Source organism: Cyphomyrmex costatus, unplaced genomic scaffold, assembly GCF_001594065.2.
Source record: "Cyphomyrmex costatus isolate MS0001 unplaced genomic scaffold, Ccosl1.0 scaffold33, whole genome shotgun sequence".
In the NCBI taxonomy this organism is placed as follows: domain Eukaryota; kingdom Metazoa; phylum Arthropoda; class Insecta; order Hymenoptera; family Formicidae; genus Cyphomyrmex; species Cyphomyrmex costatus.
The window spans coordinates 300,377-315,703 of record NW_017277450.1 but is presented as its reverse complement, the minus strand read 5'-3'; positions in this window follow the sequence as shown (position 1 = coordinate 315,703).

Here is a 15,327-nt window from a genome sequence, read left to right as displayed (position 1 = left end):
AGTCTCTCGTGCATCCAATGCAGATATGTATTATATATACGAGAAGCGTCCACGCTCCTCCCTGTTCGTGTCATTGTCCGATTGGGGTTTCTCGTGGTTCCCTCGTGCGGCTTTCAAAAAGCTGCCTCCGTGTGGCCGATCGATGAGCTCGTTGCTATGTCGTGGCGCTGATAGAAACGCGTGAAGGGACCTCCATGTAATTGCCAAAATACAAATACCCAAGAAACACATAAAAGTCAACAGGAAATAAAAATTATTGTATTCTGATTTTCAAAGTCATTAAATGGTCAAATTTTATAAAATCATCATTTTAACTTTCATAACGTCAAAATAAAGTCATTTCGTTTTTTATTTACTTGATGTGTCCTTTAGATAAGAAAAGCATTGAAAAATTACGTGCAATAAGTTCCAAAAAATAAATTAATATTATTCAAAGTGTGTATAAATATATTAGCTGTACAATCGACATATTTATTTGACTAAATTCCCACATTTCGGAATAGATCTTGTGCATGCAATATGCATTCACCGAAAAATTTCACATTTAACGCGCAGTTTGATCGAAGCATCATCGCTTGTAAAAATTGACTGACAAAAACACTGCTTCGTTCGTAACGATCGAGTGGATTGTGAAGATATTTGCGTGCTTATGAAAGAGTTCATAACAATCAGACTCGTTACTTCAGAATTGTACGAGAAACAATCGGTGTATTCAGACAACAGGTATTCTTTCAATTTCGTTCTTGCCCCATCACGCTATTTCGACAAATAGTCGCTCTGCCTACGATTAATATTGCAAAATAAAGAAAGAGCAAAGTATCCTCCCATACAGTACACTTTATTCGAGAGACATCCAAGGAACATTTTTAAGACATTCAGAGGACATAAAGTCTTTCGGATGTCGTTAGAATGGCGTTCCTTGAAGGTCTGTAAGGGTCTTTTTTTTCTTTTACGTAAAATTCAAATTTTACGTCATATTCTACATCGAATAAACATCCAGTTTTACGTCGTGTTCTCCGTTTAATAAAGTATTTACATATATAAGTTATATCTGCACGTTTTCGTTATAGTGGAATAAATTACGCGTGCGAATCTCTATAAGGAGTTCTGTACGTGTCGGAGGTAATGTTTTCGATCGAGGCACGACACAGTTCTCTATCCGATCGCCGAAGCGTGGAAGACTCTCGAGAATCCAGTCGCGATAATCGTATGCACTTGCAAGGCAGCGCGGCAGAGGCTACTTAGACGGCATTCCATTAACCTGCATTTTCGCAGAGGCAGGCGCGTCACCTGTTCGGTTTCCCCGGGTACACGACATGATGTCGAATCGGACCAGCCCGGTTTCCTTGAACCTGCGGATGCCGCAGCCATTGACCGCGCGCGGCCGGCTCTCGCCTCGTCTCCGTGACGAAAGGCCCTAAGTGCGCGCCAGTCTCTCTCTCTCTCTCTTTCTCTCCCTCTCTCCCCCCCCCCTCTCTCTCCCCCCTTTCTCTCCCTTTCTCCTTATCCGTTCCCCACTTCGGCGATCTCTTTCTCATCTCGCCGGACACCACGCGGACGGATACGCTTCTGTGGCGATCCTGTGCTAAAACGTTAATTACGCTTCTACTAATTGCACTTCTTCGAGCGACATTCTTCGAACGCGATATCTTTTTTATAATAGAAGCTGGACGTATTGATGTCGTCGCCTTTTTGCGAAATTAGACTAGAAAAAGGCTAACTTCGCAAAAATACTGCGACAAATATTCGTGGAACATCCACGATCAATTGTTTATTCCGATAATTAATTGTCAAAATTATCGATCTTCCAAGGTCCTTTCGAGGTACTTTACTTCGACCTCAGACGGTTGCGATACCAAGAATGTATTTCGCACAGGAAAAATGCAAGTTTGCACGATGCGAGTTTCGCGAGGTGCGAAGCGAGCGTCGGGCGAGAAGAGCGACGAGGTGTATATCTTTCCGAAGCCGTGGGATATATATTTTATCAACGTTGGCGGTGCATAAATCCCTTTTTCCTTCGCGCGACTACCAAGCCAGCTTACTCACTCCGCATTAATTCCGGTCGCGTTACCCTCCTATCTTTCCGGCCCTCCGCCTCACGCGCATCGAAGTGCATCCCCGTGTTAGGATCTCTAGGCGCGGCGGCTGGTCGCGAACTCGTACAAAAGCGAGACGCCGAGTGGCAATCGATATATCTTTCTATCTCTCTTTCTCTCACTCTCGGCTAGGCACGTATATCCTGCGGCTATCGGATGACACGGTGTCGATGGACGAGGAAAGGAGCCTTACGGATACGACGACGTTGCCACGCGAAATGAACGACTGTGATTGCGATCTCGGTTCGCGAATAATCTTCTATATAAGATGTACGATCGGGATAAAAAAAAACAGGAAAAAATGGAAAAAACGCTCGGACACGTCCCAGCGAAATTGCAAAAGCGATTTGCGAGCATGTAAATTACAGCACCGCTTCGCAGAATCACCGCTCGTATAGCAGACAAACGTATCCAGTGGGCATTCATGGACCTCCATGAAATATCCGAACGTCTTGAGAATTATTCCTTCAGAATTATTTATGTTAAATATATAAGAAACGCTTCTTATGTCAAAATATTTTATGCGAAAACTACTGGTACATAAATCAAGTTAACACCACACTATCGACTGTTTAAAATATAGCGTTAAGGCCAATAGTAAATAAGCCCAAGCAGAATATACATAGAAAAATGCTTACTGTATGCAAGTGATAATTACATGTTTCAAGTATTTTAAAAATTCATATATCTACAATTTATCATAAGTTCATCACAAGCATCAAATATTAAATTAAAACAAATTTAACTTGCTTATTATATAAAGTCGCTTCATCGATCAATTTTATATTTTTCGAAAGAAAATAAATTCTTGTATTAGGTACAAAATAATTAGTTCTAAAATTTGTAATAAGTATATACATATATTTAAAGATTATTATTAAGGAAAAATAATCTTTGTTAAAGATTACCATTCAAATGAAAAAAATTAATTGAGTAATCACTTAATCACTTTTCTTATAGTAATAGAATAATATTTTTCTATGTATACGAATCATCATAAAATTAATATAACGTCAAAATGTCTTTAAAATGACTATTGATGTCCATTTCTATCGTACATTGATTTTAGTCTCGGTTTAATTTATTCTTCATCCTTTTTTAATTCTTAAAACTAGAAAAAGATAAAAGGTATAAAGAAAAGGATAAAATTAAACTAAGATTAAAATAAATGTACATTGATATGTTGTTTGAAAAATTTACCTAAGTACTCTGGTGAATCATTATATCGTTCATTAGATGTAAACAAGAATAAAATGACACACATGGGCACTCGGATAAAGTTTCTAAATACAGTCAAAAAATCACTTCTAATTAGAAACAATTCATTTTAATGTTATCGCGACTTGTTCTATTTGGGAAGCTTCAACTGGAGAAAGCTATTTATAAACAAGAACGCTGCTTCCAGATAGCCCTATGTTTACAGATTTTATTCTATCTCGTAGAATGTAACTATTTACAGCTTCCATTAATGTTAACTATAGAATAAACTCGGAACTTTATTTTCCTGAGTCTCGACACGGGCTTTCGGCTTAGGTGTCCTTTTTTCACAACCGGCACTTTCTCAATTATACAAGGCTTGCTCTGCGACGCAGAAAAGGCTACCGCAATTCGAGATACATGCTAGCAAACTGGAGCAGCGAATGCGCGGAAAAGCATACGGAAAAAGAGGATTTTCTCCTCGGCAACCGGTCGTACTCTCTAGCATTAGTCTAGAGAGACAAACAGTGTGACACTTTGCCATACGAGAAGAATAAGGTCACACGGAGTCGGCGTGCTCGCATTCGATCACGGCGCTGCGCCATTCGCGTTAAAAGTGCATTCACGATGCAGCTGGAAGTTCCGCATGCTTCTCTGCGCGCGACTCATTGCGACCAATAACTTAACTACCCCTGTATTCGTGACAACACGAGAAGTTCGGTAATAGAGAATGCAAAGTGAAACTCGCATCGGTGGATTCAGAAATTTGCTAAGGGGGCCATTGACTCGCCGCAAGCAAAATTTTTCTAAAGGTCAAATATGAAAAGATAGCATATTAAATTATTATTTAAATTATTACATTAAAAAAGTATTATTTAAATATATATGTGTAATTCATAAACCGTTTTATTTAAAATTATATTAACACAAAAAAAGTATAATGGAATCTATGATCAAGCGATCGCGTCGCATAAAAAAGGTATTGAATTCTTCTTAATCAAAAACGAACATGAAATAAATGTAATTATCTAAGTATTTCATTACGCAATACACATAAGACCAAAAGTAGCTATAATTGTCAACTGGATTATAGTGAAGAAAAAAACTTGGCGTGCCTGAGTCGCATTAATTGTATTTCAGTGAAAACATTATTCTAACATAGTATTTGCATTATAATTAAATTGAAATATAAAGTAATAGACATAAATATAATAGACATATATATATAAATGTAATATATACGTATGTATATAATGTTATAGCTCATAGGACATAAAAAATACTCAAAAGTAATAGATGTGATGTAAATAAAATATTTAGATATATTAGAGAAACATTATTGATAACAAATAAATTTACAAGTTAATAAGCGATTATTTACATCTCTTCTTTGTTGAATTATTGTTTTCATATATTATATATATATCTGCAATTTTACTGGTTCTAAAATATTGCGTTTTAATGCTCGGCATGCCAAGTTTTTTCTTCACTATAATCCAGTTAACAATTTTAGCTACTTTTGGTCCATCTTATGTGTCTTGCGTGATGAAATATTTTTATATCTAAGATTTTCTTAAATTAAAAAACGTTTTGTTATAAATATTTAAAGAAAATTGATTTCAGAAGAGGTTATGGCCCCCATGGCTCTCCATGGATCCACCAATGGAAACTCGCGTGCACAAGGTTTCCTTTAGAATTACATGATCGCCGGCGCGAGAAAACAGGGAGTTCTCTTGCTGTTACCCCCTCTCATTCACCATAACCGAAACTCGTTTCACTCGGTCGTCGAACGACGATATCGATTATCTACCGACGACTCGGGCGTTCACCGTTCACCCGGAAGAACCAACGGACGGAAGTTCGTCCGCGAACTTCGCCCCCGAATCCGATAATTATCGCCGGCACGCGGCCCCGTTGCCTTCTTTCCCGTAATAGCTTCCGGTAACCGTATATAGAGAACTCGCATGATCGATATTCCCAAACACGGTCTGGGAAACTGTATGTAACATTGACGGGATATTGTTAAAAAGAAAAAAGTTTAGAGAGTAGAGAGAGAGAGAGAGAGAGAGAGAGAGGGAATTTTGTTTATCTATATAAACATGGAAACAAGATAGTTATAATACAATAACCGAACAATAACCGAATTTTCGGATAATAGAAACTATCTCTCTCCACTATCAATACTTATATATTCAACAATGGATGCTTCCATTTGGTGACACAAATCGATATAAGTTCTACATTTGTTATTCATGGAATGCAAAGAAACATAGAACGTTTGTATCGATTTGTGTCATTAAATGGAAAGCATCCAATATAAGTAACTGGCATTCAGAAAACTGAAGTTACGGTTTTATTATCCGAATGGTTCTACAGATAACAAGAGCTCAAGCTATGAGTTCATATATTTTAGAGATTCTCAAGTAAGAATCTGGAAATTTGAAATAAATATAACAGCAATATTTAACTCTTTATTACAAAATTATACAATCTTGGTCAAAAATATTAGGCACTTCATATTCTATGATTTAAAATTTTATCTCAAAAATTTATTTGTGGCATTTGCTATAAATTATTCTTTGTTTCAAGAATTTTTTAAACTTATGTATAATATTAGTAAAACCGATAGATACAACAATATAAAAGAATTCCAGACAAAAAAAGGTAAGCGTCTATTTTTGGTCCAAAGCCAAGCCCTGTATAGACTTCCATAAATTTTACGTAATCTATGCTATATCCTCTATAAAGCCGCCATGTTTGTCTTGTGAAAAGACCACACTGAACGTTCAAACTTTCCTATCTAAGGGAAAAGCCAAAACAATGTCATATTGATTAAATAATGATAAAAAAAAACGATATAAATTCAATAATCAGTCAATATGACAACAAATTGACATTATTTAGACTTTCTTGTTCTCCTTGGATTGAAAATATATCTCGTTTCTAGTGTATCATATTTGGAAAGACAATGAGCACAAACTTGTTCGTATACCTATTTAAAAATGGAGAGTATAGATAAATAAAATTCTACTGTATACCCATAAAAATTCGATCTGACGATCTATTTTTTCTTACTGGAAAATTTACACTGAAAAAATAATTCCTTGAAAATTTTTACGACGCACGAAGTTCGTTCTCTTCCCGCAACGCTTTGCTTAACTAGCACGCTGCTGGTGCGATCGTCATCGAGCAAGGCCTGGAAGGATTAATGCCGGGACGATAACCCGCGGTAAGATCACGCTGGGCGTGTTTCACTATTTGCGCGGGCATGCCGACCGTCGCATCCTTGTTGCTCTTAGAACAATACTCGTTGCATTCGCCGCGTTGCAGAACGCGGAAGATCGATGGTACGGAAGGGATCCGTAAACACCGGAGCAGCACGCTGCTCCGATCCCCGGTATGCACGGGACGCATCTCAAAGTCTCCCCGTCTACGATCGTTTCGTAGAAACAGCCGGCCCGCAGCTAAAGAGTTTCCTGCCGCGACTCGTTTGACCACGTAAAACTTCTCCGTATATACGACCGCCGTTTATCCAATCGCCAAATGATGCTACTTACGTTTACCGACTTTTTAGCGGAGACTTGGAAGATCGATAGCGGGATTACTCTGTATACATACATGTATTATAATTATATACTCTGTGATTTGATACGTGAACACTTTTTTATATCTAACAGACACAAAATTTTGTACGGTGTATCTTGGCTACAAATTTCTGCATATTAATAAAAACTAATAATAACTAAGAATGGCAAATACACGCGATTATTAGGGCACAATAATATTTGAATAAACAAATTAGTTCAATAATAAAAATATAATAATATATAATATTTCGATTCACTCTAGCAAAAAGTCACATATTATCATATTTTTATTACTGAACTAATTTGTTTATTAAAATATTATTGTGCCCCAATAACTGCGCGTGACTCGTATTTGCCGTTTTCATACATTAATCTTTCTGTCATCAAAATATAATAATATGACGTTCAGTAATAAAAGTATAACAATGTAATATTCAATTCAGTTTAGCCGAAATGTCCCATTATTATGTTTTTATTACGTTTTTATTAGATTTTTATTACTAATTTGTTTTTGAAATATAATTTTTTTAAATATAGCTCGCTCTGTGATGGATACTGAAAATCTCGAAATCTTTTACAATTTTCTGCGTACTATTCGATCATTTTTTATTGTCGAGCAAAGTTAAAATCATGTTTAATTCAGCAAATTGTAATATTTGCAGCGCCTTATGTTTTTGTTGCGCTCGCAACTCAACTAATCTCGCAACTTAACTAATCTCACAACTCAACTAATCTCTTGACCGAGTAAAGTAGGTTTAGCTGCGCATACGGTATGCACACACGATATATCTACCTATGGATTCGAGCGAGGTATTCAACTGGCTAGAGTTAGAGAGCCGAGCCTACTTCTGGCGTTATCGGTCGCGGAGGTTTCTCGCGTGAACCCGGAAGATCGATCGATCGATCGGGAGGAAGTCGCTCGCTCAAGAGAAGCAAAGTGTACTCGTTCAAGCGCAGATTTTGCAACGATCATGATTCAGCGCCGCAATTTCTTCTTCCCGATTGACTAACTCGATTTTCGAGGAATTATTAATGTTGATCCCAAGACTGAAACATTGACTGTCCGCTGAATCTTTCAATCGTCCGCTCGAGGAAGCGGTTCCTTTCTAAAGCGATTCCGCTCTCTTTACGCTGATTTCAATATACAAATTTTTCTTGTTTTTATTCTACTCTGGCGCGTTGCTGTAATTAAACTGCCGAATGATATGCACTTAGAGTAAAAGCACGAATAATTTTGTGATAAAAACTTTACTGCCGTGAAATTACCCAACAATTCCGAGATTGATGGTCGTATTATTGATGCAGTCGAAACGCTTCTTGTACTTCTTGACGCAGCTAGTGCAATGTTTTGACACAATCGTTTTTCGCTGGAGTGTTTAGATGTGTCGTTGTACAACGATACGAGTTCGTAATGATATATTCCTACCTATACTTTTATTGCATCTCTTTATAACGTGCGTTTTACTTTTACTTTTAAGCAATACATACTTTAATATATGCGAACGGAGAAGAAAGTTGAAGTTTTAAAGAATTCTTCATCGAGGTTTTGTCACCCGAAGTTACTAAACGTATTAATTTTCTATCGACAGAAAAAAAATCGCGATTTTCCTATACGATATACTATATGTACTACTACTACTACTATGTAAGCAAAATGATAGATGTATTGTCTCTCTCTCGTGATTTCCTTTCAAGTGAAAATCGTTTAGTATGGTACTTGCAAAATTTGAAATGTAAATCAACGCGACGTATTCTGTGTACAATCACACGTCTAGGTGCAAAGTCACGTTTACCACGCTTTTCTCTCTTCGCTTAAAATTACTTGAGAAAATTATTGTATAAAGGAGACATTATACATTTTACCGTTTTATTATCGCGTCTTATTATTTATTTCTCCTTTTTTTATTATTGTTTTCGTAAATACACTATTTTTCCATCTAAATTGAAAATCGTCTGTAAAGTTCGAGTACCGGTCGCTCGTTGACGTTGGATTAGCATTCATCGATTCGACGAGACTACTTGGGTGTATCGTTCGAGCCGAACGATGACAAAGGGAGAAGTGAGATTATGCACCGAGCGCAGCCATTACGGCCGACAGCCTGTATACGATCGCGGTAATAACAGTACATTAGCGCGGTGAACTTATGCATTAGGCAGAACGATAATGAGAAAGGCGTATTCAAAAGCAATACAAGAAGTCCCTTTTTGTAATCGGCACCACGAGATCTAAATGCCCTAAATCGCACCTTCGCGATATCGAAACGACCGAATTAATCGAATGCAGCCAATAATCGACACTTCTCAATGACCTTATTGACTTCGAGTTGGGTGTCTAAATTAAGATTGTATAAAATTAGCATTTCTTATGTGTTTTCTTCATTAGATTATTCGAATACAAATAAATTCGTATTCAATTTATCTAATTTAACGCAACGTTTTTAATCAAATAACTTATTTGCGGGTATTAAATGATTGTAATTTTGAAGGTTGTGTGTGAATTTAAAATAAATGTACGATCCACACATTTTATAATGTAAAATATAAATAATTATCTATAATTGTATTATTTATCAAGAATAATAACATTATATCTACATAATTCTGATAAAATTACAAAAAGAACGGTCATGAGAAAAAAGAGAGAAAAGAAGATAAAGATGAGAAAAGTAATTTTCTTAATTCCATGCGATAAATTTAGAGCGGGCGGTGAACTGACGAACAAAGAAAAAGTCGTTCTACTTGTATTCCTTTGCGGAATAAAAAACGCGCGAACAATAATCAAAACAAAATAAACGCGTTTAGCAGAATATTTATTTTTTAACTGTTAACAATTTTGTTCACGCTATATAATTACATTAATTTCTCAGCGAAGAAAACTTTCAGCAGCCGAAAAATAAATAAATTGCGAATAACAAGCCTCAAAAAAGAGAGAAATGTCAATATTACTTCGATTTCTTATATATATTTTAATTAATAAATATTTATATTAATTCTTATTCGAGAAGATTACATAATATCGACTAGTAAAAGCTAAGGTTTACCATAATCGCCATGCATTAATAAATTATGCTACTTTAACAGCACTATTAGAATTAACGTTCACGATGTATTATATTATTGATATAATTACGTGTCGTTGGAAGCCGCACCTTAATTGCACGCTTAATTTAATAATTGCTCGGAAAACGTTACACTGCATGGGGGTCCCAAGAGAAGATTTTTGTTTACTCTCTTTTAGATCTATAGAGAAATAATCCTATTTTATAATTAATGAAGAAAATATCTAGCAGTTGCAAAATAAATCGCGATTTATTGCGAGTAACAAGCCGCAAAAGATAGAAATACTAGTATTATTTAATTTTATTATATATTGTATATAATATATAATATTTAGATTCTAGGTATGTTAAGTTAGCACCCCAACTATAGTACTCATGAGTTCTGATTAGATTTCCCACTTCCTTTTGACGAGACGAAGAGTGCCCTATAGTTAATAACAAGAGTTCCGCTCAATAAACATTTTTTTTACATTTTTAAAAAATCGGGTGCTAACTTTCTATCGAATTTCGAGGTGGAATACATAGTTCTGAGCGGCTTAATAGCTTCAATTTGCGATTGCCTAGAGTTCCTGATATGTAAAAAAAATTTTCGAATAATAAAAAAAAATTTTCCGACAAATGTCGCTGTATCTTGCAAACCGTTGATTCAATCGCTTTTCCACCTTATAATTTTCGATAGAATTCGTCGAGTACTGTAAGAAACGCAACTCAGAACTACTCGGTACTCTCAAAAAAATTTTCAAAGGTTTCCACTATTTTTTTAAACTTTATTATATTTCAAAAATGTTTTTTATGTATCAAGAACTCTAGGTATTCACAAAATAGTTCTGTTAAGCTGATCATAACTATGCGACCTTGAATTTCGTTAAAAAGTTAGCACCCCATTTTTAAAAAATTATTAAAAAATGATTATTAAGCGCATATGTCATTAAAAATCATAGAGAACTCTTCGTATCGTCAAAAAGAAGCAGGAATTATCATCAGAACTATTGTATCTAAAAATTGATTTTTCAAAAATTTTTAATTTTTTTTTATTATTCGAAATTTTTGTTTACATATCAGGAACTCTAGGCAATCGCAAATTGAAGCTATTAAGCCGCTCAGAACTATTCCACCTCGAAATTCGATAAAAAAGTTAGCACCCCATTTTTCAAAAATGTAAAAAAAATGATTATTGAGCGGAACTCTTGTTATTAACTACAGGGAACTCTTCGTCTCGTCAAAAGGAAGTGGGAACTCTAATCAGAACTCCTGAGTACTATAGTTGGGGTGCTAACTTAACATACCCTTATAGATTCTTGGTCAAGAAAGACTAAGTAATATCGACTAGTAAAAGCCAAGATGTAACATAATCATCATTAATAAATTATGCTACTTAAACAACGTTATTAGACTCAATGTCCGCGATATATTACACATATATTGATATACTTATTGATATAATAATACGTGTCACTGGATGCTGCGACCTAATTGCATGCTTAATTCAATAATTGTTCGAAAGATATAATATTGGGTCCCAAGGGAAGATTTCCGTTTACTAGTCAACCGCGCTACTGTGCGGCATCATGAGAAATGTAGCACATAATCGTTAACATGCCATGGCGACTGCACCATGCTATTCGATGTATCATTGTACCGTCCTGTGGACAACCTCGGAATATATCTACATGTCGGTAACACCAAAGTGGCTCTAAGCGCCCGAGTACTTCTAAATTATAGCAGTTTTAAGTGATGCGCAATGGAAAATTGTCACGAGCGTGTAATTTCCTTCAAACGGTTGCGGTTTATTGATTATTACGAATATTCGTATTACGGTCGTTATTCGCGCAATGTATGCGCAACAGTCACCGCTGATTTGCTTACAGTGTATCGCACTTACGGGACTTATCCGGATGAATAATAAGCAAGTATCCGTGTAGCTACAGCTACTTGCGGAACCACTTTGTACCAACATCACCAGTAAGAGCATCGATCATCGAGCAGTCGATTGACGAAGTGATCGTCAGTCATGTCGACGATCGCTCCGTCTTTTACCTCTTATCCTGAAGGCAACCGGATCCGTGTTGGAAAAAGGACTTGATAATCGGTGACTCGTGATTTTCGTCATCTCTCTCGTCGCGAGAAGGGAATACCCATCGAGAAAAGCGAGGAAAAAACACCGGCAGCTTGAATTATGCCGAGCAAGCGCGCTACGCGAGATTAGTACCGTGTAATTTAATGCAACAGCGTCGCGGTCGGCCTCGACGTGCATATTTGTAGAATGATTCTGAAATTCTGCCGTTGAAACAGGCGAGGTTGTTTTAACTTCCTAATTCGATTTAACGAAAATATCGAAGTATTAACGTTTATCGTGAGTAGACATCGAATTTCTTAAACAGGTAAAATATACAAATATACACATAAAATATACAAATAAATTTGCATTTTTACAATGTTTTCTCACAATAAGATAAATTTCTATTTTTGTCTAACTTCCCAATCTGCTTTCTAAAAGATATAACACAATTGCATAAGGATTCAATGTCTCATTATGAGAGATTGAAAAAAAGATAAATTTTCAACAAACAAAGTTTCAGGTATAAAAATAAACAAAAAAATATTGTCTAATTTCAAATTAATTCTATTATAATAAAATTTTAAATTTTATCACAACTATGAGGAAATTTAATTTAGTTATTAAAAAAAAGTTAATTACAAAATGATAACAATGGAGAAGAGCATTTTTTTTATCATCAGGACAAAAAAGTGGCGTATACTTTTACAAGTTTAGCAGCTCTTAATTTAACATCTTTCTGTACATATCTACATGCCGCTAAAACAAACCGACGAGCAAGCGAAGGCTTGCACTTCATAAGTCATTATTAACTCACGTATAATTATGCGGCGAATCGGAGGGCAGGATTCCATCGGATAGAGCGAACGGAGAAAAGCAAAGATTCGCGATCCACCATCCGGAATGTGGTGGTATTTATAAAATGGCTTAGTGTGCACGCACACACATACACATAGATCCTTTGAAGAACTCGCCTCACGATTATCTCGGCCGCTCTAGACAATCAACCCTTGCTCACTGCACAAGGTCGTTATGCCGAGGCGTAATATCGACATTCATATCTCAAAAAGATGATACGTATATATTATGCTTACAAGGGGAATACCAGACACGGCCTCCTCTTAGGAGAAATTTGACTAGATTTTTTTATATATACAATAGTTAAGCAAAAAAAAAGTGTTTTTTCACAAATTCCTAAGAAGTGCGTTTTATAATTTTAGTATGAATTATTAGGAGAGCTAAATTATTATAAGAAATAAAAATTAAAAGCCTATAACGATCGAAACGGATCTTTGATGCTTAAATAATTCAATGTGAATTATATGTACATCTACTATTAATGTACATGCATATAACGTATGTACTATATTTGCAGTTTTTATCGAACTAAATTATTATATTCTTGTATACATCTTGGCTAAACAGGAAGACTTTATAACAGCAGGCTCTTGCTTATATTTGTAATGCTGTACGTTACTTTTGTTAACGAAATAAAGAATATAATATATAATATTAGATTTATTTAATTATAAATCTCTTTGTCTAAAATGTCAAACAATTTTCTTTATGTTAAATCTGGAATACTTTTATCAAAATATATATTTATTGTATTTTATTTTTCTTTTTTACACGAGTTATGGCTCTTTGAAATTAATTAGTGCCTTTTAATTCTACATTGGAAAAAAAGAAGTCTTGTTGAATTTAATTTTTATGTCCCCCTCCGATTCGGTCGAATTTTATATATATACTACTACTTATACAATAGTACATTTATAATAAAAATATTCCAAATGTAACAAAGAAGATTAAATTGTTTGACATTTTAGACAAAAAGATTTATAACTGATTGTGAGTAGATCGAATACACCCACCCAGTTTCCTGGAGAACTAATTAGAATTATCACAGATTGAACCAAAACAAGAACAGCTCGGAATCATCTTTATTTCTATCACATGCAAAATAATCGAAGTCAGCAATCTAGTTACAGAAATCTATAATTAATTTAATATCGACTTTGAGAAATAATCAACCCCTGATGTTATTATATAGTATATTAATTCCTACATATCACATATTAATATTAAAACGTCATGAAAATTAAACTTGAAAACATAATTATATATAAATCTAAGAGAATCTAGTTGCAGATATTATAAAAGTATCGCTTATAAATGTCACATGTCAGACATGTCGGATGTCAAAGATAATGAAATACGCGATCGATAAAATATACACTTAAGGAATATTGTGCTAATGACGCCTGCAAAGATCTGTGCAAAATGTTAAAGAGTGAAAGGCTGTGGGGTCTAAGCTGATGAACAAAAAAACCGGTCACGCTAAAAACAGCATAGTCGTTTTAAGAGACTTGAAACCACAATTACGAGCGGATGGCTACGGATGCGATTTTCCATTTTATTTTACGCGCTCCGCGACGGTAATGCTTGCCATAATTCCACGTATGGCGCGATTTCATGACAACAGTCGTTTCGTTACTGAGAGTAATGAAAGTGCCAGTGAAAGTTAAGGCTCGCGAATTGCGAGAGACGGCCGAATGCAAAATTTCTCTCGTGTTCGCGCGATTAGAGTATCTTAAGTGCGACGCACCTCTAAGCGTGTCTCGTAAGTCGTTACTCTCTGTCTGACGAGAACTATCTGTTTTCACTAAGGATTTTTGATTTCGAGACAGGGAACCGTTTAAATGCCGCGAGATAGTCTTAAGTCGCTTATTATTTTAAACGCGCGTTCTAAGAGGCGACTTCCTGGCTTCCACTCATAAATATCTTCAACTTTAGAAATTTACTATCGCCTCTCTTTCTCTTTCTTTGAAAGAATAGACGTGATACACTTTCGTACAGCGAGAGTTACTCGCGCAATTGCGCGATTGCGTAAACACGTCGACGAATTTCTCGATATGCAACAACAATCGCACACGCAACTGGATATTTTCTGGATGATTTACGGTCCGAGAAAGCGCAACTGCTCGCTCAATAATCGCGTGTATCGAGTTCAATTGAATTTTACAGCGCTCTGTCTTCTTAGCAGCTCGGTCATTCGAAACAAAGAGCGCTCGGCCTACATTGATTTCTGCAAAGCCATAAATTCCACGGGAAATAGAAAGAGGCATAAAAGGATATTTATACACAGCGTGTTAAAACCGACGTATTAAATGCTAAAATCAATCTAAATACTTTTTTAAATACATTTTTAAATTATTCAGTATGATCTGTCAAATATAAGAATTAAAAAATTTGAAAAAATAAAGTAAATGTACCTATTAATGAATATGACTCAATTATTAGACGAAATAACAAAAATTTTAAATAAAGCTTTT